The 26,817-nt window shown below is 42.5% G+C and overlaps 1 protein-coding gene across 3 annotated transcripts in view; it reads left to right on the forward strand.

The window, feature by feature from the left end:
- adarb1b (adenosine deaminase RNA specific B1b) overlaps positions 1–26,817 on the forward strand; it is a 114,171-nt gene that overhangs the window by 37,185 nt on the left and 50,169 nt on the right. For all 3 annotated transcript variants that reach the window (XM_085764296.1, XM_085764299.1, XM_085764298.1), the window contains exon 2: positions 4,167–4,236. The gene's annotated coding sequence lies outside the window, so the exon portion shown is untranslated. The remainder of the gene's footprint in view (positions 1–4,166; positions 4,237–26,817) is intronic.

Genomic DNA, 26,817 nt, shown 5'->3' on the forward strand with positions numbered 1-26,817 from the left:
ATGTTGATCCTTGGCGTATTTTGACCAAAGCATGTCACAGACATGTCTTTAAGACACCTGGGAACTATTTTATTTTGTGGAAAAGGGGCATAATATGTCTCCTTTAACCGTAGTCTGAAGTCAGAATGCAAATGTATCACACAGCTTTTGATTCACTAATGTTGCATTCCCGTTTTTGTAAGAGCTGAATCACCTCACCGCCACTAACGGAAAGGAAGAGACACAGATGGTTGAACACTGTTTTGGGGTTTCAGTCTGATGTCAGAAATGCTGGGGAACTTCCTCTCACTTTGCACTTGTGTTGAAAGTTTGGATTAGCTCAGGGCAGACACCGTTTGTCAGCGGACGGATGGCGCTGTGTTCTGTTCTGTATTCTGGTCCTCCAAATTTCTGTAAGAAGCTACACAAGGAGCTCATTTAGAAATCAGCTGCCTGAGCGTATTATCGCTGATTCATCAGTTGTCTGTAATTTATCACAGTTGACATCTGTCACTGTGTTTGGCTGCTTGTGTGGAACTGCAACATTTGTTAGCAGGAAAACAGTCTGTGCAAAAAAAAAAAAAAGGCAAACACTGAATCAGAGGCGTTTGCAACAAGATTTGCAGCTGCTGTGAGTTTTATAACAGACTTAGCATCACAGTGAAAATGCCTGTCAGGATGAAGCACATACAATGCAGATTTGTTACTACTACTGAAGCATGGGTCATTTCAGGGATACAAATGATCTCCTACACATCAGTGGAGGAGCGCCTCTCGATGCGGCGTTGTAATGAGATTTCACTTCGTTATGGGCTTGTGTTTTACTACACATCCTCGCAGTTAAAGCGGAGGCGACCTCCAACCTCCACCATCTCCATTAGCCCTCACACCCAACCCCCCTCCTCTGCTCTTGATAGCTAGTCGAGGAGGCAGAAAACAGAATCCCCAGAGCAGATGGTAGTGGTGGTTGAATGTTCTTAAAGTCCAATTGATGCATTCGCTTCTGCTAAATTAGCAGCACCGTACACTCGAGCCCTTAGAGACGAGGCAGCTTAAGTACTAGTGTGGTCTGTCCTCCTCCACTTCTGTTGCATTTACTTGGTCACAAAACACGAGAGTGAGAAAACACAAGGTGAGTCATAGCAACTCCCGGCTGATTTATGTAACAAATCTTACACGATATTAACCAAAAAAGCAGCCAGAGCTCATGCACAGTCAGTACGCAGATGCTCCACTTTCATTGCTGGCTTCTTTTTTTATTACCATCCCTGAGTTTAGCCACTAGAAAATGATTTGTCATATCAAAGCAGGTACATGCTGTGTGAGGTTAGTAAACATTATTTCTTTATTGATGTTTTGGGTTCACCAAAGGTCATTGATGGAAAAAAAAAGTGTTCAATCTTCATCACTTCAGTGCTGAGTTTATAATGCGGCATTTCCATCCACTACAATTTTGCGCTAATTCTCGAGTCAGCTGCCAATCTGCAGCCAGGAGAAAGAAGACGCCACACACGATGACGACAAAAAGGTTAACAAACGGGACAACCGGTGGCAAAAGAGAGAAGATAGTGGAGAGTTTTGAAGAAATAATATTCCAGATATGTGGTCTTGGAAGAGTTCTAACGGCCATGCCTGCTTACTGTTAAAAGACGTTGGAGAAGGCAATAGCAACGGCCACCCACGTCATCATTTTGCACTCATAACTTGCCCGCTTATTTGTTTCCATACTGTAGCACTAAAGCACATTTATCTGTATCGATGAAGCATATTTTTTAGCTCCTCCTTGCACAAAAAAAACGTGATACACATTTTAAGGTTGATGCACATTTTTGGCGTTTGCACTCAGGTTTTTTGAAGTGCAAAATCAAAATGCGCATGAAAATAGGTGGATGGAAACATGACTATTGATACAACTCTGTGCTTTTGGACACTGTTCTGAGTCTGACATTCTTCTTCTTAGTTTTTTTTTTTTTTCTACATGGAAATGCATAGTAACATATAATATGTAACATGTAAAACTATGTAAATTGAGGCTAACTTTGAGGAAGGTGACTTCTGTGCAAAGGATCCTCGTGGCAGCTCAGAGAGTTGTAGAGCACCTTGGTGGATGTCTTGAATACAGATGATGGAGACAAACACACAAACACACACACACACACATGTCCACAGAATGCAGGAGGGTGTGAAATATGGAGAGTGCCTTTCTGTCCATCTAAGTTGACCATATGCTCAAGCTGGATGCCATGTGACCGTCTGCAGCGCTCAGCAGAGAATCTAAATAATGTATTTAAAGACTCCAATTAGCTTGAAAAGCATATGAAGTTTTACATTGCGTTGAGAGGTTTCAGGTTGTATTTGATGATACCGCTACCTAATTGCTCGTGTATGCTATTAGCATTATTGGTGTTAAATGTGCGACTGGACCTGCTTGGTTTTCTCTTTTCTCCTTCTGTTACTGGTGAAGGGCAGGTCACATGGGCAACGCGAGACAAGTGACTTGATCTTAATTTATTTAGAAGCCTGCCACTCGGGTTCAGTTCAGACTAAACCTTGCCACTGTCACCTCTGTTTTCTGTTTTCAAGCGATCCCTCCGTCCTTGTGCCTGTAACAACAGGATCACAGTCACTAATGTGATTGGACGACGGGGGTAGCATCTGTTCCCCGTTTCCACGCCTCCGCGGATGTCTCGGCCGTTTTGCTGCCACTCTGTTTTAAGAGGCGTTGTGTGGTGGTATTGATGTTGGAGGGTGCTGGTTGGAGTGGAGCTGCCCGGAGCGGGGTCTAGTGGGGTGTTGGCCAGTGGTTTCTTCTGTTGTGGTGACGTCCGACCGACTGCCTGCAGAGCTTCTCTAACACTGGTCAAGCCTTAATTTAGCATTGTGGTCAAAGGCAGAGCGTCCACACTGACCCGGTGTTGAGAATATGATGCAGCATCACTCTGAACTACATTCCCGTTAATCAAGTAAAAATGTAGTGCATATTTGAAGGAAGAAATACAAAGAAATACAATCAACTCAAATAGGGATGTCACGATTATGGATTTTCTTGGTACGATTATTTTCAGAGAAAGATTCACAGTATCAGGATTATCAGGATTATTATGCATTTCACAACACTATGAATGTGTAAAAATCAAATATAGTCAAAAAAAAACAACGAGGAGTTTGTATTTGGTTATAAAAAAGTCTCATATTAATGTGGATGAATCTACGCTACCCACACTTGTTAATGGCTCCATTTTCGATCAATATATTGTTTTGTCTCTATCGTTATTTTGTTATTTTAATTAGTGGTGGAAGTGCTGGGCGAGCCGACCAGCGTTTCCTTACTTTCGGTTTCGATTATTTGTCATCTATACCAAATGTTTAAAGCAGAAGTAAGTGATATATTTGTGTTAATATAAGTCTTAAATAGTTATATCTTCCGACAGCAATCACTTCTATAGAGTGTTTGGTCTGAAACACGGGTCTGTCAGTCCCTCTGCTCTGCTCTGAGCCCAGGAGAAAACATTTATCGTATCCTACAGTTTTTATCCAATGAGGAGAGAGAACGGCATGCAGGGCTGTGTGTGCAGCCAAGGGACGCCGTGAATGTGGCGACGTAGGGACGAGGACTGTTATGGTGCGTTCAAGGAAACTCGTATTTTTCCGACCGTGAAGTCGTACCAGTTCGATCTGGTACGAGTTCACGGGTCAGAAGTTACGAGTGGCCGTTATAGTGACTTTCACCGGTAAAACAGGTCGGAGAAACACGAGTGGGTTGCCTGGAACGCTACAAAGTCGTAAGTTGTGACTTGAAGCTGTAATTTACGATTTCAAAAGCCTGCCTGGAACGCAGCATTAGCGAAAACGACCGGACCACTTACTTCTGCTTTAAGTTTATTTTAATCTTTTTTTTCTTTTAATTAATTTCTTACCAATTTCATGTTACATTTGTTTTCGTTTTGTGCGAGTTGCGCTGATCTGCCGATATGGTTCCAACATAACTTTTTTTCGAAAGTGGCGGTACTGAGGAATGTTTACGATTAATTAATTGTGGCATTTAATCGCAATTAATTGTGCAAACAAGTAATCGTGACATCCCTAAACTCAAATATTTATTAGTTATTATTGTAATAGTGACCTTATACTGCAGAGAACCTCATGTACTGATATATTTATGATTTATGTTCTGTTTTTTCCTGCAGGAGCTGTGTATGACATTTGAGGACTGCAGAGGATCGGCACATTAAACCCCTTTGATTACTCAGTGGAACGGTGAGTTCAGAACTGTGACATTTAGCCGGAACTCAGACACAATGTGCCTTATTTTTTGGGGGGGAGAGTATGACCAAACAAGGAGCCAGCACCAAGACAGAATGAGAATCACAAACATGCTGAAGGTGTTTTAAGGTGACACCGTGGTGGTGGAAGCAGGAGAAGCCTCTCCCAGTTTTCCCCTCTGTGATCAACATAGTGGAGTCGGAGATGTGTCACAAATCCAGCATTGGATTAAATTTTTTGGGTCTGCTTGCCTACATGAGTCTTTCAACGCTGGAGTTTCTCCAGTGACAAATGAGGGCTTATACATTACCAAGCATCCATACATGAGCGGGGCTCGTGTTCACTGTGAGACAGAGTTCATATGGTAAACAGTGGTGTAACTCACACGAGCACCAGATGCTAACTGGCAGCGTATCCCCAGTGTTCAGCTGCACAGCCGAGTGGATGTATGTGTGGGTATATGCAGTTTCTGCTCTCTGTTTCTCTCGTTGCTCTCTGAGGTCTTTGAGGAGTACATCTCATATCTCAGCTCCATGTGGCTATTTTTAGAATAGCTCAAATATCAGGGGATCCTCCACTCTTCCTCCATCCCTTTTTGTCTCTCTCTGCCTGTCTCCTCCATTTACCCCCAGTTCGGTTGAATCTCAGAACCCATGCTCCGTTTTTTTTTTTGTTCATTTTTGAATGTTTAATTATAGCGCCCATTTGAAATACGTTTATTTACAGTCGATGCAGTATTTTACCACGTCCCCTTTCAGTCATTGACATAAGATTACAATCGGTTTACGCATCACTGTGGGTGTTAGGCAGCGTGTGCAAACAGAGCCCGTGGCTCTAGAGAAAAAGATAATCAGGGTCATCTCAGAATAGAGTTGTTTTGAGTTGAAATGAAAATCAGTGTTTTTCAAATAAGTTTAAAAGATGTGGGTGTTTACTAGCCAGGCTAGCGCCGCCTACTGGTTCCGGCAAATTTCATTTGCCTCAACAATGTAGTCAGGACACTAGCAATGCGTTTCGGTTTGCTCCGTCCGCCAGAGCGGACGGACCAATCAGCGAACAGACGGGTAAGTGAAGGCGATGACGTTGAACTCAAGCGCTCAAGATTAACCTATGAGCTTAACCGGTGTATAGCACACGTGACCACCAAGCAGCAGCGATTAGTTGAAGCAAATGTAAGCAACCGCCTCCCGGAAGCAAACGAATCCCTATGGCTCAGGTTCAGACGCTTTTTGAAATGTAATGAAATAAGCGGCTGATGCATCAGGCTAGGTGTTTACCAGGAGGGAGTATTAAAAACACTCCCAACTGTCATTATGGCAAATGTTTAGGGGTATAACGGTTACGATTCATCTATGATGAATCGATTTATATTCCTACGATCTAACTACATTGATGTGTGCTCGGCAAGTTGGCCTTGTGGGCGACATATCGATCTAAAATCGTCTAAAACCGATTATATTGATACTAGGAAATTGCACATTGGATTTAAGCACGGCAAACTTTATTTTACATTTGAAATGTTGGATCCACTGTTTTTGGAGCAAGACTTTGATAATATATTGAAAAATCAGCTGTATTTGACATTTCTTTCTAAAATGTGTGATTTGAGACCCTCCAATGAGAGCCACCGTCCAGTAATCCTAATGGATTACATGTTTTTTCTGTCTGATTTGTGAAGCTTTTTAAGCAGCATGAAGCAGATACTCTCACCCTGGAGGATTGGGGAAAGCTCAAACACAGGTGGTGTTATTGACAAGAGTAGACATTTACTGCCCTCGTTGGACTTCTCTTAAATAGTCTCCATTTTCCTGCTGGGTGCTGGGGGGGAGAGAAGTGTCAGGTAGGAGGAAGAGGAGGGTCGCCTTGAGAAGATTCTGATCGCCACAGGTGGGGAGGAGGGGTGACCTGGGTGACGGCGCCACGCTGTGTTCATGAAGTCTTTTTTTTATTTTCTACGGGGGGTAAAGGTGGAGAAGAAGCACAGAGAGGCACAGAACAGTGTTGTCAGCTTGGACCGCAGCGACACCCTCATCCTCCACTCCTGTGAAGAGCAGACACAGACACTCTTATCCCACAGACCGGCATTAGCCTCTGTATCAGCCCCAAACACACACACACACACACACACACACACTTACACTTACTCTGCACTTGGCAACGTGAGAACATATTTATTTGCTTATATTGTCAAACAGCCGTACATGTGGGGCCAAGCCGGCTGTTTATTTCCATTATTGGTAATGCAAAAATTTCAGCCAATGTCCCATTGTGTATGTGTGAGTGTTGGTGGAAGCGGCGTCCCTGTTGCCTGTGTGGTCAGAAAACACAGCCTGTGGCATGGAGCCTTCCTGCTTCCACCTCACCTCCATTATTGTAATGAATATTTAGTGCAGCGTTGGCAAGACGACCGACACTCGTCCAGCTGAGTGTGATGTGCTGCTGCGGGGCAGCGGAGTGAGACGGCATCTGACAAGTTTGTGGCATTGCTGTTTTGTTTTGATTTTTTTGGTGCAATTCAGTGAGTTGCTTATGCTCAAAGGGGTTTTTTTTGTTTGTTTGTTTTCGTCGAGAGACAACATCACAGTTCACAATTTGTGGAACGGAAAATTTTGTGGGTGAAAACAAAACAAAACAAAAAAATCAGTTTCAGGACCAGTAAGAAAAATCAGGTGAGAAAAAACAGAGATTGTTTTCTACTCCCTCAACAGTTTCTGCGGCATGTTTATGCATTTTGAAACCAACAATTTTTCACCGTCAAACATCCCGAGTATGTTTTTGACATGGTGGACTTGTAGATATATCAATGGCACACGAGACACATTACATGATGCAGTGCCAGGTCTTCAATAAGCGATAGAAGATGAGAGCTGCGGGCAACAATAACACACTGTATTTAATCACTTTTTTGTTGTTGCTACAAAGGTGGCTGCCTCCAGTGATTTAATCCTCATAGCACCAGGAAATATGCCAGCCATATTTCATCTGTGTCATGGGGCTCTTTTTTTTTTTTTTTTCTGTGCATCCAAGCAGTGCACCAATAAAATGGGAAACGCTGGAAATGTAACCTTTGGTCCCACAACTGGGACTTAAAATATAATATAATTTGGCAGTGTGCGTTGTGGTGTCACGGTGTCACAAACAGTAATGTGAAGTAGAAAACAGAGTCAGTGTATGCTTTGTGGCTGAAGGAGGATCAGATTTAGGACTTGAGCTTATTCCTTCTTCTGTATTTCCCCCACACAGACACTTCAGACTGAAGCATTTTAAAATATTGCACCAACACTTCTTATATATATTTTATGTCTTGGCTAACCCTCTGGTCTGCAGTATGGATACTTTCTTGAAATTTTTATTTTGGTTGGACCTACATGAGGAAAGACCATGAACACTACCCCCCTCATTGCTGAAGCGTTTACGGCGTTCCAGCCCCATGAAAACATTAAAGGAATAATATTATTTTAATTAACCTATATGCTATCACTCTCTGCTTCTTTTTAAAAAAAAATATTTGCCAGCTAATGAAAACCTGCAATTTATCATACACACTAGAGGGTTTTTAAAGTTGGACCCTTGAGGCTCCTCTCAGACAAATTGGAGACAACCATGCCGTCTTAATTAGCTGTGGGATGCATCTTGACCCTTGCTTTCCTCACATTTTTTGCAATTTGGGGCCATTTAAAAAAAACCGCTGAGTTTAGTTATCAGCAGTTATTCTATACACATAGATACTAGCTGTCACTGGATTACTGTGGTTGTAAGGAAAACAAGCCAGTCCTTGAGTTTTTAGCGCGTTTTGCTTTGACAGTTGTGTTTACTGCGGTTTATTGACTTTGGACACAGTGGAAAGTGTGTGTCGCTCCAACTCCGAGATGTGTGTTCACGTCTGTGTGTCGAGAGCAGGCTGATGTATTACTCTGAGAAAGAGTGCAATTATTTACAAATTGCAGCAATAAGGGTTTTCTAAAGAACCTCGGTGCAAATAAACAGAAGCATTGTGTGTTGAAGCTGCAGCCGCGGCTCCGACTGCAGACCGATGATTATTGGACCGAATCGACAGCCTGCACCTGTCTCTCTCACAGGACACCGTGCGCCGTCGACCTCACGTTTCTCCTTCCCAGCACCTCACAGTTTGAAAAACCCCCTCTCCACTGCCCACACCAGTCCGGTGGTGGGGGGAGGGGGTTCTGACCCATCTGGCCTCGTAACAGATGGCTCTGCGACTCTAGGCTTCAAGCAGAAAGCAAGTGTGGTCTCCGTTGTCCAGGTAGCACGTAAAATCAATCACCTCTGGAGCTTTTTCCCTCAGGACGCCGAGCGCTGCTGACAAGGTTAGAGGACACTGGGAGATGTTTGCACCTTTTGGACTGATGCCCCCTCACTCAGAGGGGAGTTTGTGAGGAGTTCATTGGCTGACGAAGCTGATGTGATCATCAAACAAAACATATGAAGGAAAGGAACAAGGCTGACGGTAGAACAAGAGATTAAAAGAGATAGGAATGCCTTCATTTGGCTTCTGCTTTAAGATGAATTTATTATAATATTTCTTCTCTTCTCATATTTAATCCTCATAAATCATTTGGCTTTTAACGTTTCTTTTGGAAAGCTCCTTTTCTGAGTGCAGTCATTTGGTCTAATGGGAAAATCAACATCAGCATACTAAAATATCTTAAAACAAACTTATGTTACCGCGTTTGGCTTCTCTTCCCTCAGATGCTATAACAACATATGTTCCGTATGATCCAGCGGTCAGTGCAGTTCACAACGCTGCACCACACTGATTTGCATGTATTTACATGTGAGGAATCCATCTGGTACGTACCTGCACTCTTTTACACCCGACGCCCACGCTCCGTTGATCTGCTTCTCACTTTCTCTCACAGTTCTATGTGTATATTTCGTCTGCTGGCTGTCAAGGAAAAGTATATCGCACTACATTCGCACTGTTTTCCCTCCATCTGTGCCTGGGACCAGTCAGGAGACGGGACAGATCTGGTATCAAAGCCCACATTTGTTTTGGAACCTGAAAGTGGGAGCAGCGACCAGATGCAAAAACAATGTAGTCATTGAGGGGGAAGCTGCTACGGCAACTGCTATCAGCGATAGTGCAGCCTAGACCCAGCAGAGTCGGTCTGCTTACTGTCTCAGTGACATCTGCTTTACACTGTACAGACTGCAGATGGGACTTAGTGCATCTGGAACAGTGATTAAACTTCATATTACTACAATGACGGGGGTTATGTTTACGTATCCACGCTGTAAAATCATCTCTGTGTACTTCTGGAATAAGTGATGATGGTAGGTGCCATTACTCAACGCTGACATGTTGTGTACTCGCTCAGTGTGGGTATGATTATACACTTGTGGCATTTTGATTATGCATGAAGCAGAGTGTCCAATAGAGCCTGACTGATGCTGGGTTTCTGTGGCCCACACTGGTGCCACGCCACCGAAGTGGCCGTTTTTAATTTCCTTGATTATAAATGCAGAATGTAATTGACATTTTCCAGAAGTGTCCCTTCAGTTTAATTATTGAGGAAATGTCTGGTCATAGGTGAAAAACAGTTTCTGCTGCGACGGGACTTGTTCAGCCCTGTTAAGTTTGGACTTGTCCACATGCTGAAGTGGTGTGTGTGTGGGGTTTTAGTTAGAGAGACACTGGTTATATAAAGAGATTTGAGGGTGGTGCCTTTTTTTTATCTTTCCAAAACCACAAGTGCAGCAAAAAACACTAGGAGAACTTAAAGCAAAAGTGCAAGCAATTAATTGAACTGTGAGTTAACTTCATGCTGCTGCAGTGGTGATGCTAAAATAATACATCAGTAACTAACTACTTCGAGAAACAGGTAACATGATTGTATTCCTCCTTTACTGCATGTGAGCCAGAGGCTGATTGGTGCATATAGGAATTCAAGATATCATAACCAACTGTAAGTTCACCCCAGGCAAACTTATTACCCAAAATATTTCCAAATTGCAACCCTATTGCCACTGAAGCCTTTGTCCCTGTTTGAAAATAGATAGTCAAGAATAAGCTTGTGTCAGGGGCATGTCGCCTCACCTTCTGTCTTATGCAATGATATCACGTACACAGCCAAGAAATGTCATATGTCCCGACTTTTTTTTTTAGCATTGTTTTTGTTTTAAACCTGCTCAGCCAAAGACAGTGTTTTCTAGCTGCAGCCAAAGCAAACTGTCACAGCATCCGTTGTTATTTCAGTCGGCAGAATAAACAGTCACTGGCTGCAGATCAGAGGCTGCTTCTCCAACCTCTGTCTGAAATGAAATACCTACTGATATGAGTGGCACATGTCACATTTGAAAAATGTAATTTACCTTTGCTCTGTAGACAAACTAATAGAGACATTCATTCTAAATTGTCTTCAATGTTAATGGAAAACATTGTACCCTTAAGTGTCAGTATCTTTTCAGAAGACTACTAATTTATCCATGTCAGTATATAGACTGATGTATATATCAGTCTGCAATACATGTAAACTCTGATGCCACTTAAATATAATAAGTCACTTTAATTTAATATAATAATAATATTTTTGTACCAGCATTGGCCACAATGAAACCAAGTAACACAAGCAGATGTTTTCTGTAGGTGTGTAGCAGGATTATTTTCCTATTTTCAGATTTTGCATATGAGGGTTAATGCCAACCAACAGCAGCTTGGCCTGATGATGGTCTGCCTCAGATCAGCTCATCTGATCTGACATCTCATTCACACAGCCAACACGGACCGATGAGATGAATCGGCACAGTGCTTTTTATGGAAGCACCTCACAGTAATAAAAAACCCCATCATGCACGTCTGCATTGCTAATCAAAGGTCGTGAGCATTAATTTTGAAGCCTCTCCTCAACTCAGCTACACACAGAACACAAGCAGCTGCCCTGAATGAAAATACGATCACATAACGCACAACGGCGAACAGCTTCTCGGCAACGCAGACCACACAACAACAGATTGAGGAATATCGCATTACCTCCGCACAGATAACACGGAGCGTGGTGGTCAGCTGTCTGCCAGCCCCATTTACCATCACACTGACAGACAGTAGAGTTTGCAACAAAATTAATAAGGATGTTACATTTGGACTTTGCTTGAACTCGACGCTGTCGTGAATCCATCATAAAACATGAAGAAGAAACAGACAAGCTGACAGGAACAACCTGCATCCTTTGCTCTGCAGTGAACATCATCAGTCTGTTCTGGATTCAGTGTTTTTTATTTATTTATTTATTTATTTTTTTTTTAACATCAACCACTGGAATAAGTGCTAATATGTTGTTAATTATTATTTTTTGGGGGGTCTCCAACAAACTGAAATGCAGCCTATTTACGTACGAAACACTGGGAACTTCAGGTTGCTGAAGCAAATAAACACTCAGGACAAACGATGAATCCAAAAATACTCCAAACATTAATTCACACAAAGCCCATGCAGCCCAACGTTGGTGAATAACGACACTGCTGTTCTGTACGCATCCAACTGTTTCTCATAGTTTAATTTCTATTCCAAAAATATACTCATTGTTGAATTAATAAAAGCAACTTAGCAGCCACTGTGGCTTGCAGACAATAGATAGCTTTATTTACACATGTGCTTGATTTGCTCTATTAATCAGCTACCACACCGAGTCAAATCAGATTGTTTTGGTCTAAACCAATTTTCTTTACAATGTCTGTGCTGTCACCACCATTACTGAACCCCCCTTAAAGCCTCGCAGGAGAGAAAGACTGTGATTTGATCTTCCTCACCTTGATCAGATTACACACTTGAATTAGTATAATTACAGCTGTTTGCTGATTAATGGGCAAGCTATAATTAGCTCTCGGGATATGGGGAGGCTGGGAGGGAGAGTGTATGATAAAGGAAGAATAGTTGTGCGTTTGTTGAGGTGCGTGCATGACTGTGAATTTCACATTCCCATGTTTATTATGTGTCTGTGTGTGTGTAAGTGATGGTGTTCAACTGCAATAGAATAGAACAAGCTGAATTGGTTTTAAAGTGGAACTGGCTCAGGCCTGAAAAAATGATAACACTCATCTCATTATCAATAAATCCTCAGAGAGAGAAAGCAAGAGAGAGAGTGTGTGTGTGTGTGTGTGTGCGTTCAAACAGCCGTGAACATCAGAAGAAACGGAGTGGTGTAAACACCAAAGCAAAAGGGGCTGGGAAACCCAACTTCAAGGCTCTGCAGTTTAATTTTTTCATCACTCCGCTCAGATGATACACAGAGGAGTGGAACTGACACAGACCTTTTGACCAGAGCTTTCATCAGTGTCCAGTAACTTCATTGTTGATGTTACTTATGTTTCAGGCCAACCAGCGCTCACCTCGTCACTCTGATCTGTAGAAGAGGGACAGTGGGTAATTTATTGAGCACATTTATTACCCAAATGGAATTTATATCACATTTAAACATTCAATGAGACTTGCAGTTTTTTTTCTAACCTGGCTTTAAAGGTGGTGAGATGTTTGGAAGCTGTTGGATATAAATGCTGCTTCCTCGTGTTCATTTCAGCAGAGAGAGCAGAGCTTATTCTTTATTTTTTTCTTTATTTTATTTTATTTTTTAAATTTCCATCAAGTTCGGACATGACTGTCTTGAGTGTTGATATATTTCGGAGCCACCCTGATCATTGCTGACAGGATCTATCGGGCTATATTCTAGCAAGTGAGAAAGCTAATTAAGTGTGTGTGTGTGTGTCATCTCTGTAATTACAATTGCTGATTTTAAAGTCACTCTTGTCCAAAGAATTTTAATTTATGCATAACATTATCTTTTTTTTTTTTTTTAATATGAACCATCATGATTAAAAACCTACTTTTTCTTGATATCAGTGAACAGAGCATTTACTGATGTACATGAGTGGCATGTACTGTAGCTCAGTACATGGTTTTACACATGTGCTTTAATGCGTCACTGTGTAAGTACAGATTTCCACATACAAGCTGCTCACTGTGCATCTCGCAGTTTCCCTCAGTGTCTGCGTTTGGCCGCTGGACGGGCCGGAGCTTATTGGTCGACTTTGACAACATGCTCATCCGTGTGAGAGGGGAACGAGTCAATCCGTCGCTGCATGCCTCTGTCTGCATGCAAATGTTACGCACTACACAGCACCATCCAGATTTGCTGCTTGTCACTACTGATCTGCTGCAAACCTCACGCCTTGGTGCTTAACGGCAGCCGTTTCCATTCTCTGAGGGAAACCATCCTGTTTGAATCTTTTTATCCGTCTCTAATCTAAGGAGGAGCGAGTCATGTGATACCATGGAAATGACAGTTTTCCACCTGCCCCATTCACTGCAGGTCAACCTCCAACCCGTGTCATCATTACAAAGCCGTGTGGCTAATATCCCACCACCCACCAGCCCCTGGAATATAAATGCTGTCTAAATTGGACCTTTTAGAAAGCGTTTTGCAACCATGGACGATGACAGAGGTTTTAACTTTACACTTCAGTGAATCGGCGAGTACCCCCTGCCTCACTGAGGGAGCCGTCAATACAAACAAGATGGATTGTATGGAGCCGCTCTCAGAGCAGCAGAGGGAGGGGGAGAGAGGGAGTGATAAGAGATTGAGCTGCAGGATTTCAAATATTAATAGAGATGGAGTGTATATCAGACATTGTGCATGCATGAGCTGTTTGTGTGCACTCCAGGTTTTCAATAAGCTAAGCACCCACTACCACCACCACACAGCCAACCTTTCAGCTGGGGGAGTAGGGGGCAGCCAGGCAGAATGGAGGAGCAGGTAAATGGACAGGATGGCAAAGACAGATTACACAGGTGCGGTGCTACAGCTGTCTTAGGGACAACCCCCACTTTATTTCCTTCTCCATCACAGCTTCATAAGGGCCATGGACCACTTAGTCTGCATCTACAGTTTCTAAATAATCAAAAAATGTCATTTCTTTTTAAATTCCAATTATTCGTATTCATAATGAAGGCTTGTGGTGTGTTAAATAAGATCCAGTTTTTTCTCCACTTTCACAGAATCAGATAAACAGATACAATTAAGCAACTTACTATAGTTTTGAGGTCCAATCAAAGGTCTAACTAAAACTTGACAAATGAAAAGCAAGCAGATTTAAAGGGATAGTTCAACATTTTGGCAAATTGGCCCATTGCCATTTTTAGAACGGCTGCGCAGAGAACTGAGCTGCTCAGAGCTACACTATGGAGGCTGATGGGATTTCATGGTTTCCCTCATCAAACTCATCATATACACAGTCCAACAACACCAAAACGCTCTGGTGGACAAGTTGTGACATGCACATTCACCACGCTATGAGATAATAACGGAACGTTACGAGACAGAGTTGTTTTCGAGGTAAATTCATGCAAAACCGCTGATTCATGTTTCCGTCAGGGGCAGTTATTCAGCAAGCAGACTCTGGATTTACCTCTAAAACAACTCTGTCTCGTAACGTTCCGTTATTATCTCATAGCATGGTGAATATGTAGGTCGCAACTTGTCCACGTAAGGGTTTTGGAGTTGGAGTTGTGTATTTGATGAGGGAAACAAAGAAATCGCATTAGCCTCCGTAGCGTAGCTCTGAGCAGCTCACGGCTCTGCTCCGCCGTTCTAAAAATAGCTTGCACTGACAATTAAAGGTAATTAACCTACTGCTATGACTATAGGGATTATGGCAATGGGCCAATTTGCCAAGATGTTGAACTATCCCTTTAAGTGTAGTTGGTTAAAAATTGCCTTGTTTTTAATTCTTTAATGAGCCTGGACGACAGAGTGGAAAGAAGATTTTTTAGAAACTCCTGCCGATTCAATAGAAATCAAAAACCAAAAGTATTGTATTTGCAAAAGAATACAGAGCCTTAATTCAGGACTTTGTTGAAGCACCCTCAGTGGCAGTTGGAGCTCTGGGTCTTCTTGGGTAAGTCTCTACAAGCTTTCCTCACTTGGATTTGGACAGTTTATCACATTCTTCATGGTAGATCCTCTCAAACCCAGTCATGTTGGACGGAGAGCATCACAGATGTTCTGTGGAGTTTAAGCCTGGACTTTGGCTGGACCCCTCAAGGGGCTGTCAGAGCCTTGTGCTGATGACACTCCAGCATCATGTTGGCTGTGTGCTTCATCTCATTGTCACTGCCCCCATGGCAGGATGCTGCCGCCTCCACTATGCTTCTCCGTACGGTTGGTAATGGCCAGGTGACGAGCAGTGCCCAGTATTCAAAACACATTGTGTTTGGAGTTCTGCCCGGTCCAGGTTTTGTCTCCTCCGACCAGATGCTCATTTTCCTCCTGTTCTGAGCGTCCTTCAAATGCCGCCTTCCCTTTTCCTCAAGTGACTCCTGTACAGCTGCTCTGCCATGAAGGATTGATTGATGCAGCACCACAGAGCTGGTTTCAGATCCTTCCAGCAGGTTCTCCCATCATTGCAGAGGATTTCTGAGACTGATGGTTCGGGTCTTGGTCACCTCCCTGACAAAAGCCCTTTCTGTCTGTTATACAGTGCAGATTAATGAGCAAAACATTTTTTTTATCCATGTACTTACAGTGTGCGAAAACTGAAGGAATCTGATTAGCTTCTGGAGCCACTGCATCTTCATCCTTGTAAAAGTGATTCATGATCTGTTTTCTGAAATCGGCCAGTGTCTGTGCACACTGAAGCAAAGAGGTTTAGTTGATTTATTGTCAGAAAGTGCGTGGATTGTGCGTGTGAAGAGCAGTGACATAAAGTTGCCCTTTACCAACAAACAGAAGACACAAGACACCTCACAGTGAATCTTTCAATAGAAAAGGTTTTAGTGACTCAGTGACCTCAACAATGGGAGCATCTGGTGCATCAATAGATATTTTATGACTATAAGTCAAACTATGTGTCTCTTGCAACCCCCCCATTGGCTAATGACAGGATAAAATAGATTGTATAATATAATGTACAAGACACATTATAATCATTTATGTCAGTTGCTACATATTTTGTTAGTGTTTGTTATTGTGAATGCTTTTTTTTTTGCTTTGCTCTTCAGGTGGTGATTTTAAAGTGGTTAAATGTAAAAAAAAAAAAAAAAAAAACAAAACAACCTAAAACACTATAATTTATCCATATTTGGGCGCCTGAGGTGTCGGTTGGCAGAGAGAGCCGCTGCCTAACACCGTGGCAGATTGCTCTCCATAGGTGATGCTGAAACATGCAGTGCCTCATAACATGTGATTCACTGTCCCCCACCGTCACTCCGTCGCCGTCTCTCTATCGCACACACACACGTTACCTCGGTAATGCCATTGTGTGGAAGACTGCTTTTTCCAATGCAATGAATCAGCCGTGGTTGATATTTAATTTAGTTAATTAGGCAGCGTCAACGTCAGGTTTTGGCAAGAGTTAAACTGATGTGTCAGTTACCTACAGTAGTACTGTGAAATCTCCTTTTAAAACAGAGCAGTAGGTGTTCAATTTGTTTAAGTGGTCCCTAGAAAACACTATAGAACATTTAGTTTTGTTGTTTCACTGTAAATGACGTTGAGTCTGTCATTTAAGATAGCTGGTTGAAATGATGAACATGGTCCAAAGTGTGGAAACATGCTCTCTCTCTACCTCTATAACCTAGAGTAATCAGTCAGTGTCTGCCAGTCAGAGTGAATGCTTTGGATAAAAACAAGCACAGATATATAACAAGTCAGAGAACCTTTTAAAAGTGCTAGGGATCCATCTGCAGTTGTTTTTTAAAGATTCATTTGTTGTTCGGCAGCCTGTGTTTGGACTGCTACAAGTGTGTGCTTGTGTGTGTGTTTAATTGGCTCCGCTGAGTGAATAACATTTGTGGATTGTGTAGGGATGTTGTTTTCTCCCTGCGGCATTGGGCCCTTTCAACATCACTGCGTCATGGCATGAGTTTGCGGTCACATTTTTCTGGAATGATCTCTATTATATAAGAACTGAAATAAGTGGAATAGCTATGCCAAATCGACATACTGGTATGTGCACACACTTCCACTCACGCACTGCACTTCCAAATGCTCCAGCTGCTCGGCTGGCACCGCAGCCAGAGCCATACCGCTCGGGCACGATGGTTACCAATGTGTCAAGTTTTTAATTGCAAAGTTCATTATTTTAGGATTAATGTGGACGGGAGGAGGAGTCGGTGAGTTCAGTGGTTAATGGAAACCTCAGCACTCATTCTCTTGTCATAATTCAAAGCCTGGCACTGTTAGATTAGGATTGGCATATCCCTTCAGTGATTACTGTTGCAGCAATAGACTGAATAGTAGTAATGTATCCCACGTGCACAGATGTATCAGTCAGTTGCAGAGCGATGATAAAATTATATACATTGCTTTAAAGGGATAGTTCAACATTTTGGCAAATTGACCCATTGCCATGATCCCTATAGTCATAGCAGTAGGTTCTTTACCTTTAATTGTCGGTGCAAGCTATTTTTAGAACGGCGGAGCAGAGCCACAAGCTGCTCAGAGCTACGTTACAGAGGCTAATGGAATTTCTTGGTTTCCCTCATCAAATACACAATCCAACAACTCCAAAATGCTCGGGTGGACAAGTTGTGACCTGCACATTCACCACGCTATGAGATAATAACAGAACGTTACGAGACAAAGTTGTTTTAGAGGTAAATGCAGAGACTGCTTGCTAAAACTATAGGGATTATGGCAATGAGCCAATTTGCCGAAATGTTGAACTATCCCTTTAAAGGGTGTGGACGAGGCCGTGCACACGCGACACACACGGCAGGTCTTTGACAGTGTGACCACACCGGTGTTAAGCTCCATGCTGTTCCTCTGTTCTGCTGTAGCGAGGTTTTTTCTTCAAACCTGTGAAGTTCGCTGATAAAATTAGCACAGTAAATTAGCACTGATGAGTCACTCATTATCAGCTTTGTGTACGTTGGCAGGAGGTGGGTTGTTGTGGGCTCCTCTGCTCGTTCAGGTCCTCTATTTACAGCAACATAAAGGCTGTAAACACATATCAAATATACGTGTGTTTGTGTGTGAATATTCAGTTTGTTTTCACGATGAACAGAAGGTCTGTGGTCAAGATTGTTTTTCACTGCTCTGGATATCAAGGCTTGAAACCATGTGTTTGCTGGATTTAACAAATTGAAAAATCTAAGTGAAATCAAGATGCTGTGGGAAAAAGCTGCTGACTTTAACTGCAATAATCTGAATCTTTTCAATGATCTTTTTTTTTTTTCACACTTTTTGTTTAGCTCTGAACTAAGAAACTATTGTCATGTCCTGTTGTGTTACAAGAGAGTTAATGTTGCATGACGGTTTCTCTTCATATGAACTAAAGTAGTGGAGTTCAGATGCAGTTTTCAGCCAACAGCAGCAGTTAATGTGACAGTTCAGGTTATTTTACGAGGGGTTTTGTGAGGTAATAACACGCTACAGTCGAGGTATTATCTGCAGCAGATCCAGAACGATACATTCTCCGTTTGTGAAGAGACAGGCAGGTGCACCGACACAACAGCTGATCAATGTGCTGCTATGGACGGGGTCAGTGGAAAAACATGTGTGTGTGCTGTAGATACACTAGTTCAGTGGTTGAAAAGCTGTAAAACTTTAAAAAGTGAACAGTCAAACTGATATTGGGCTATAAGACGTGTTGTTGCAGCTGACCCCGTCTGTGCTGCTACATCTGATTACCTCTCTAAACTGCGAGTGTGAGTGCACCAATGTGAATCTGCCGCGGCTGATACATAGTCTACATACGAGTTATCTCAAATAACCCCAACTATCCCTGCTCCTACGGTGTCCCTGCATTGGAGGTGAACACAGCAGAGCAACTAGTTTGTTCCTCAGAGCAGCTCTGCTCACTTTGCTGGCTGAGGGGAGCATTAATTGAAACTGCCCCCTGCAGTTTATTTGTTCATGTCGCTCTGTGCAAGCAGTGCTGCACATTAGAGAAATGCTCAGGGGTTTGTATCAGAGCACTATGGGGGAGAGTTGACAGCTATTTTACCCAGAGCTTAATGGGTCATTATAAACAAAAGCTCAAAATGATCCAAGCTTTATGTGGCTGTTACAGCTGAATGAAATGCCTGCCTCAACTCTGATGTTGATTTGGAGATTGGCTCAAGACATCCAAATGAGGTATTACCTCTGCAACAAGAAATGTTGTTAGAAGATGAGGTTGAAATGTTAAAGGGATAGTTCAACATTTTGGCAAATTAGCCCATTGCCCTAGTCTTAGGAGTAGGTTTGTTACTTTTAGTTGTTGGTGCAAGCTATTTCTAGAACGGCGGAGCAGAGCCGCGAGCTGATGCTAGAGCTACGCTATGGAGAGTAATGGGATTTCTTTGTTTCTCTCATCAAACTCATCAAATACACAATCTAACAACTATAAAACGCTCTTGTGGACAAGTTGTGACCTGCACATTCACCATGCTATGAGATAATAAAAGGAACATTACAAGTTGTTTTCAAGGTAAATGCAAAACCACAGATGCATGTTCCCATCGGGGGGCAGTTTTTCGGCAAGCAGTCTCTGCATTTACCGTAACATAGGTCTGAGCAGCTCGCGGCTCTGCTCCGCTGTTCTAAAAATAGCTTGCACCAACAACTAAAAGTAACAAACCTACTCCTAAGACTATAGGGATTATGGCAATGGGCCAATTTGCCAAAATGTTGAACAATCCCTTTATACAAGAGGACACCTGAAGTGTTTGATTTTGTAAGTTTCTTTTTCGACAAGAGACACCCAGCAGAGCTACATTATGCACTGCTTCGCCCTCCACTGTTTTTTTTGGCTGACTTCAAAACATATGTACTGTACTTTGCTACATGTCGTGATGCAGTTGAATGCCAGCCCATTTGTGACTGCTCGGTCAATATATGAAATATTGATGTGATAGAACGACAAATGGCTTCTTCTTGAATGTTGCATGCAGAAAATGACAGACATTTGCTGGCATGTTTTAGTGCACTTCTAAGCAGTCAGATGACATTATGCACTCTTGGTTGGCTGTTGACATAAATATGATTATAATACATATATAAGGATGGAGCCGATTCTCACTGGAGAAGGGGTTTTTTTTTGTGTGTGTACGTGTGTGGAAAGTGGACAGTTGTGTCAGTGGAGGGAATCACTCCTGAGCCTCCTCCTAACACTGCGGATGACTGCATCTTCTCTCTCGCTCACTCCCTCCCGCCCCCATTTTCTATCTCCCCCAGGCTCAGAGCTGGTGTGTTTTTTTGTGTGTGTGTGCGCATTGCTCTCATCTATATTGTTTGTAGTAAACATCATTACTTTCGTTTCTGCTTAAGTGATAGATAAAAGTTGAAAAAACCGACGTATAGTAGGGATCAGATGAGCGCTACCTAACATGCTGGGGTAAGCCGTTATCAATAAGGCTAAAGCTATGCTACGGTTGGGTGCCGAAGGCCCTGGGTGAGCAGTAACAAGAACCACAACAACAAAAAACAGCCTTGGCAGCCCATGACCTCATTGTCTGATCATGTCAAAAATGCTGCTGCCAACAGTGCGTTTGCCTCAGCTTGTCTCTGCCACTTCCCACCTTTTTTTTAGACGTTAGTTTGTCCCATTATGTCATTTCATTTCAACTCCACTACGGCCTCCCCTCTCTCACGCTCCATTGTAATTACAAGCACCATTTATGTATGGTGATATCAACAGTGTATCGTGACCTCTCTCTCTTCTGGTCTGTGGAGTCAGTGTTTAAAGGGATAGTTCAACATTTTGGCAAATTCTCCTATTGCCATAATCCCTATAATTATAGGTTCATTACCTTTTAATTATAGGTGCATGTTGTTTTGAGATCTGCGGGGCAGAGATGTGAGCTGCTCAGCTAACACAAAGCTCAACTGTCCCTCAAAACTCCAATCCAACAAACTCCAAAACGCTCTCGTGGACAAGCTGTGACCTGTACATGCACCACGTTATGAAGTAATCATGTAACATTACAAGACAGAGTTGTTTTCAAGGCAAATGCAAAGCAGGAACTACATGCCAGACATGGCTGCTGGGCGGAGTGATTTCAAAAGCACAAGTAGTTCTGAATATTTACTTAATGTGTCATAATGTTACATAATTATACATGATTATTTCATAGTGTGGTGTATCATAGTGTGGTGTATTGTGTATTTGATGAGTTTTGAGGGACAGAGGACCAGTACCATTCACTTCCATTGTGTTCGCTGATCAGCTCACGTCTCTGCCCGGCGGATCTCAAAATAACATAGCAAACAAGGTAATGAACCTAACTACTCCTATGACTATAGGGATTATGGCAATAGGCAAATTTGCTGAAATGTTGAACTATCCCTTTAAGCATCTCAACTTCTCCGCTCTCTCTTTCTCTGTCTCTTTCTCCATTGTCATCATCACAGCTGAGCGTGACCCATCATGTTTGGAAACTAGTTATATAAACATGGCCCTGAGCCTTTTACCACACTAATGCCAGCCTGTGACACAGTGTACAGTATGTACATGCAGGGCAAGCCTCTACGTCAGCTTTCATTCACAATTTGGGATGTAGAGTGTAAGTAAGTGAGCGCGCACCAAAGCGGTGAACGTTGCTTCGCACGGCAGCCCCGCTGCTTGTGGTAAGTGACTTTTTCAAATAAAGCCTCAGAGTATTTTATTCATGGTCCTGCATCTGGAACAAAGCTATGTTTTTTTTTTTTTGTTTTTTTTTCGCCTCCGCAAAGGTGAGAGAGTGTGACCATCGCGCAAAAATGCAGAAGCAGAAGGTCAAGGCCAGCTAAAAATGAAGTGTGTGTGTGTGTGTGTGTTTGTGTTTGTGTATCAGTAGAGAATAGAACATTGTGTCATTGAAGTCCACTCAAGTTCACTGACAGCAAATCTACCCATAATGCTTTGTAACACATCAGAGAGCATCTCACGGGGCTCCAAATTACCTCTCACATCTGCTGCTGCTCTGTGCCACAAATACCCCCCGAACCACACACACACACACACACACACACACACACACACACACACACACACACACACACACACACACACACAAGTAAACTGTCACACATGCACATGAGTGCCAAAAGCCAAGCGAGGGCCTGTTAGGATTGATTAGAGTGTCATAAGTGAAGTGATGATGTGCTTAAACGGAAATTATGGAGAAAGTTTGGCTAATTGATTGTTCTGTCAAACCAGTGGATCTGACTTGCATTTCAGGTGATTATTTCACAATGAGCGCGCTGGCATGTGCACAGTGAGAAGAAGCATAGGTCCGGTGCAAACTGTGAGATGATGAGAGACAAGACAAATGGCGATTTACACAGTATCATTTCAGTGAGAGTGTTCAAATGCACTGTAACATCAAATGAGACACCAGGCCAGATCGCTTTGCACCAAAGAGACGTGTAGGAAGCAAAGCACTGAGGATACTGTACAGTAGGTGAGTCCAGCAGCAGCTCCCCTCAGGAGGTTTGCATTTTCCTCTGAAGTTCTACCGTGTTGTTTCCTGTCTGTAGTGGAGCGTCCATGCTCGACAAAAAAGGATTTGGGAGCAAATGGGGCGAATCTCCAGAGACAAGGACGAGCTTCTCCATCACAAGTCTAATGTAGCTTTTAAGGCGCAATTTGCAGATTTCAAAACATTCATAGGCCGTTTACACTGAAGGACCCCCACCACCACCACCGAAGAAAATCACATCTCGCCCTGAAATCATCTCAAGAAACACATCAGTGAAATATGAACCATTACGGCAGCCCTACAAGTCCTGAGCCGTAACTGTTTCTCTCAGGTTTCTCTTTTGCAGATAGAAATATTCTAAATCACCCGTGAAATAACACACACACATAAACAACGTCCTATGTAGAAAAGCTGTATAATATTATCTGAAAATAATACTTTAAAAAGTCAAATTACAATCTCGGAAGCTTTTCAGTGTTTGGCTTAAATAGCAGTTCACAACCACGATGAGAAATGTTCCTGCCCGGGCTTCTTGCAGAGTTTTCTGCAGTATACGCCTCAGTAAAGGCCTACCCACTCGCATCAAGGAATTATTAAATTTTTATGAAACATTGACCTTCTACAGGCACCGTATCACACAGATGAGTCACCATCTGTCTGTTTCAGCTCACTGGTTGACAGTGATTAATTGACTGATCGCAATCTACGTTTGCGTTATAAAGTCACAAGAGGAAAAAACAAGTGCTGTTTTAAGTCTGATGATGTTAGTTCGATAACCAACAGCTAAACACACACTTTGCCCAAAAGAGCCTTAGTTGAGCTTCACGATGTTTCCTTGTTTGGTCCAGTCTGGGTTCATCATCTTCCATCACATACAGTACCAAACATAGCCTTAACAATAAAAGCACTCTTTGTTCTTTTTTTTTGTTGTTGTTCTTTTTTTAAAACCATTAATAGCACTGCGAAGCAATGTTTTCATAAGTGGGCTCCCATTTTTGTTTGTTTGCATAATCGGGTAACTTGACACACACCCCTACTGCCGGCTTCATGTGATCCTGCTGATTAACAGTTGCCCATGGCGCCATGCCAGGAACTGTAGTACCGTAACTGTGACAACAAAGTCATGAAGAAAAACTGCAGCCTTGCACACATGGGTGTAAACAATGCACAATATGAAATATTTAAAGAAAAAATGCTAATGCTTCATGAAAAAAAGATCCAACACATTTGTCAAGCCTAAAGATAACAAACAATAAAATTTGGTGAAAAAACAAAACAAAATTATCAATAGAAACATAATTTTGTTTGCTTACTACTAGCATAGTCCAGGCAATCTTTATGCCTCCCCTCCCCTCCTCAGTCTGGGAGCCACTGGTGCTGAATCCGTGGTAACAGCATCCCCTAACAACTTTAACCTCCTTGTTGTGTGTGTCTTTATATCAATGACCACTTTGCCCGGTAGTTTCCCGACTGTAGTAGACGGTGCAGGTCAGTATTTAAAAGGTGTTCAGGGATAATGAGCCTCTGCTTTCAAGTCCCCACTCTTCTCATTGTGCACAAACAAGCAAAGGATTCAAAATGTGTAGATGGCAGTGAATTGTTTTTTAGTTGGTTCACCTTTTCCCTCTCCCTGCATCCAGAAAGCACTCAATCTCACATTTACATTTGCTCCCAGTGCCATTTCCACTCTATCATAAGCTCTCTCTGCCTTTCTCATCCTCTCTGCTGTTTATCTGCCCCCTCATTCTGTCTATTTCTGTCTCCCTTTTACCTCCAAACGGCCAAATGACATTGAAACCCTCCTGAGTCAGCATGTTAGTACCACATTGAATCATTAGTCCTTCAGCCCTCTGAGCAGCTCCACATAAAACCAGATGACGATGCCTCATACTTATTAATTAAAACGCAAGGCGGTTTCCTTCTGTCAGAACGACAGCGTGCGTAATAAAATGGGCAATAAAAGAAAAATTAACAATATTGTTAATAAAATAATTCGTGGAGTGAAACAACTGGGACTCAAATCCATTAAAACGGATAGAATATTTGGACAATAAAACTTGAATATTTTCTCTGCAGATATTCTTTTTTCAAGTGTACTTTTAAAAGTGGCTATTAGGGATGCAGTACTGCCTGAAATCTAAAATAGTAACCCTTATATAACCATGGCCTTTGCCTGGTGAAAGGAGATGTCAAATGCAGTGCTGCAGTATAATGGCTTTAAATCTTTCTCAGAGCGCAACGATGAAACAAACGGAGAACAGGAAATGAGAGCAAAAGGAGTTTTTTGTGTGTGTGTCGTTATGCATTTATTTTGTTGGCAATTGTTTTCTTTTTCTTTTTCTAGATGAGGAGAAACTAAGGATGAAATATTGAAGTGGTGTTACATTCCAAGCACTAATTTCTAGCTTGTGTAATTTGGATAGTTAGACGAGGAAGGCACAGCGCTGATATCATATTGTTGTGTTTTTTCTAAAGTTCTGACAGTGATTCATTAGACCGGTTCTGTTCGTGTCCTTGTTTGCAGTCCTTGGTTTTACCTCTAAAAGAAACCCTGCAGACTCTCGTGGTTTCATAAAATGCAGCTGTCAACATCACAGTTTTAAAAAAAAATTACCAAGGCAACAAGCAATCACACACGCAGCAAAAGAGAAATTTCCACAGACATGTAGACAGATAAAAAGCAGCCAGTGAGCAAATCAGACCAGCTTTGTTCACTGGTCCATATTAGAGCGGGCCCGAGGCAGCCGTGGCCAGATGGCAATCCCAGAAAGATGTTCCACCATCCTATCTTATTGATACTGACTCGCTGCCTACAGCTCATGTGTGTTTTAGGGGCGGCTCTATACTCCATCTTCTTTACAGATAGTCCTGTCTTTCTTCTAATACACGTTTATCAGAGGGGGATTCACCTCGTGCACACGCGCTCACACCTGAGAGGTGACTGCTGTAATCTCCCGCTGTGGAGCGCTGGGAGCAAACATTCAATCATTTAAAACTTTACACACACAGCAGTAAAAAAGAAAACAACCATGTTTGTGTTGGCGTGTGTCAGGCAGAGAGGAGAGAGGACTTTGAGGAAGAGCGGAAAAAAACAAAGAGTGGAAAGCGAGGGGGTGGGAGGGGTGGGTCGGGGTTGGATCGGAGAGGGGGAGGGGAGGGGAGGGCTGGCAGAGGGATTGAGGCTCGGGCGCCACAGGCACATCTGCCCATGCCTCACTTCCCGCTCTGTGGTCTCTGGTCTGGCACACTGACACCAACAACAACACATCAGGAAGCTGTCACTTTGTTTTATTTACAGTACTAGTACGCTTGCTTTTCCTAAGATCGTCCTCTCAAGAGTGTGATGGTTAATTGTGTCTCTTGCAAAAAGGATAAAATGCAGCTCGGTTTCCTTAATTTTTTTTTTTAAGTTTGTGTTCTTGCTCTGTTTCACATGAACAGGAGGGAGCTTTGGGCTGACAGTATGCAGAGTGTGCAGCGAGGGGTTAAACAGGCCTCGCTCCGTGACGTCTCAGTGGTTGTAATCAAGGAGGGAGGCTTGGAAGTTGTTGTTGGATTGACCACATAATTCAAACTGTAAACTTGCCACATTGCCACAAATTTTGCATCATTATTATATAAGACTGTAGAACATAAACCTGTTGTGGCCGTATTAATAAGAAAGAGGAGAGGGGGAGCCTGGCTCTTTCCAGCAGAGAGGTACAGAACCTGTAAAAGATATATTTTCTCTGGACTCCAGCTTCCAATTCTTTGGAGTCTGTGTGAATTTCCCTGAGGCCATTTGTCAGGATTACCTCCTGACCTCCGTGATTGTAATAAGAGATTATCTTGTACGTTTTTGAATACATTTTTCCATTCATGTCCACTTCAGGTCCTGAACCTGGCTTTTTCCTCCGGTCTCGCATGAAACTGCTGCACTTGCAAGATAAACTAACTAACATATGTCATATTACAAGGTGAGACCCACAAAAGAGACAAAAATAAGTCTTTAAGGCACAGCGTGTAACACCGCAACTAGGGCTTTATCAATCAAAACAATGAGAAAAAGAAAAAGGCGGCGTCGGGTGACATTGCCAAGTAGCGAGGGATCAGGACGTCTTGGAGACACTGGTAGCTGAGCTGCAGAACACTAGACTTTTTTTTTTTTTTTAAAGAAGGCTGGGAATAGTGAGATCATTTAT

The sequence above is a fragment of the Trachurus japonicus genome, chromosome 21, assembly GCF_045865225.1.
Source record: "Trachurus japonicus isolate A0001 chromosome 21, Traja_1.0".
Lineage (NCBI taxonomy): Eukaryota > Metazoa > Chordata > Actinopteri > Carangiformes > Carangidae > Trachurus > Trachurus japonicus.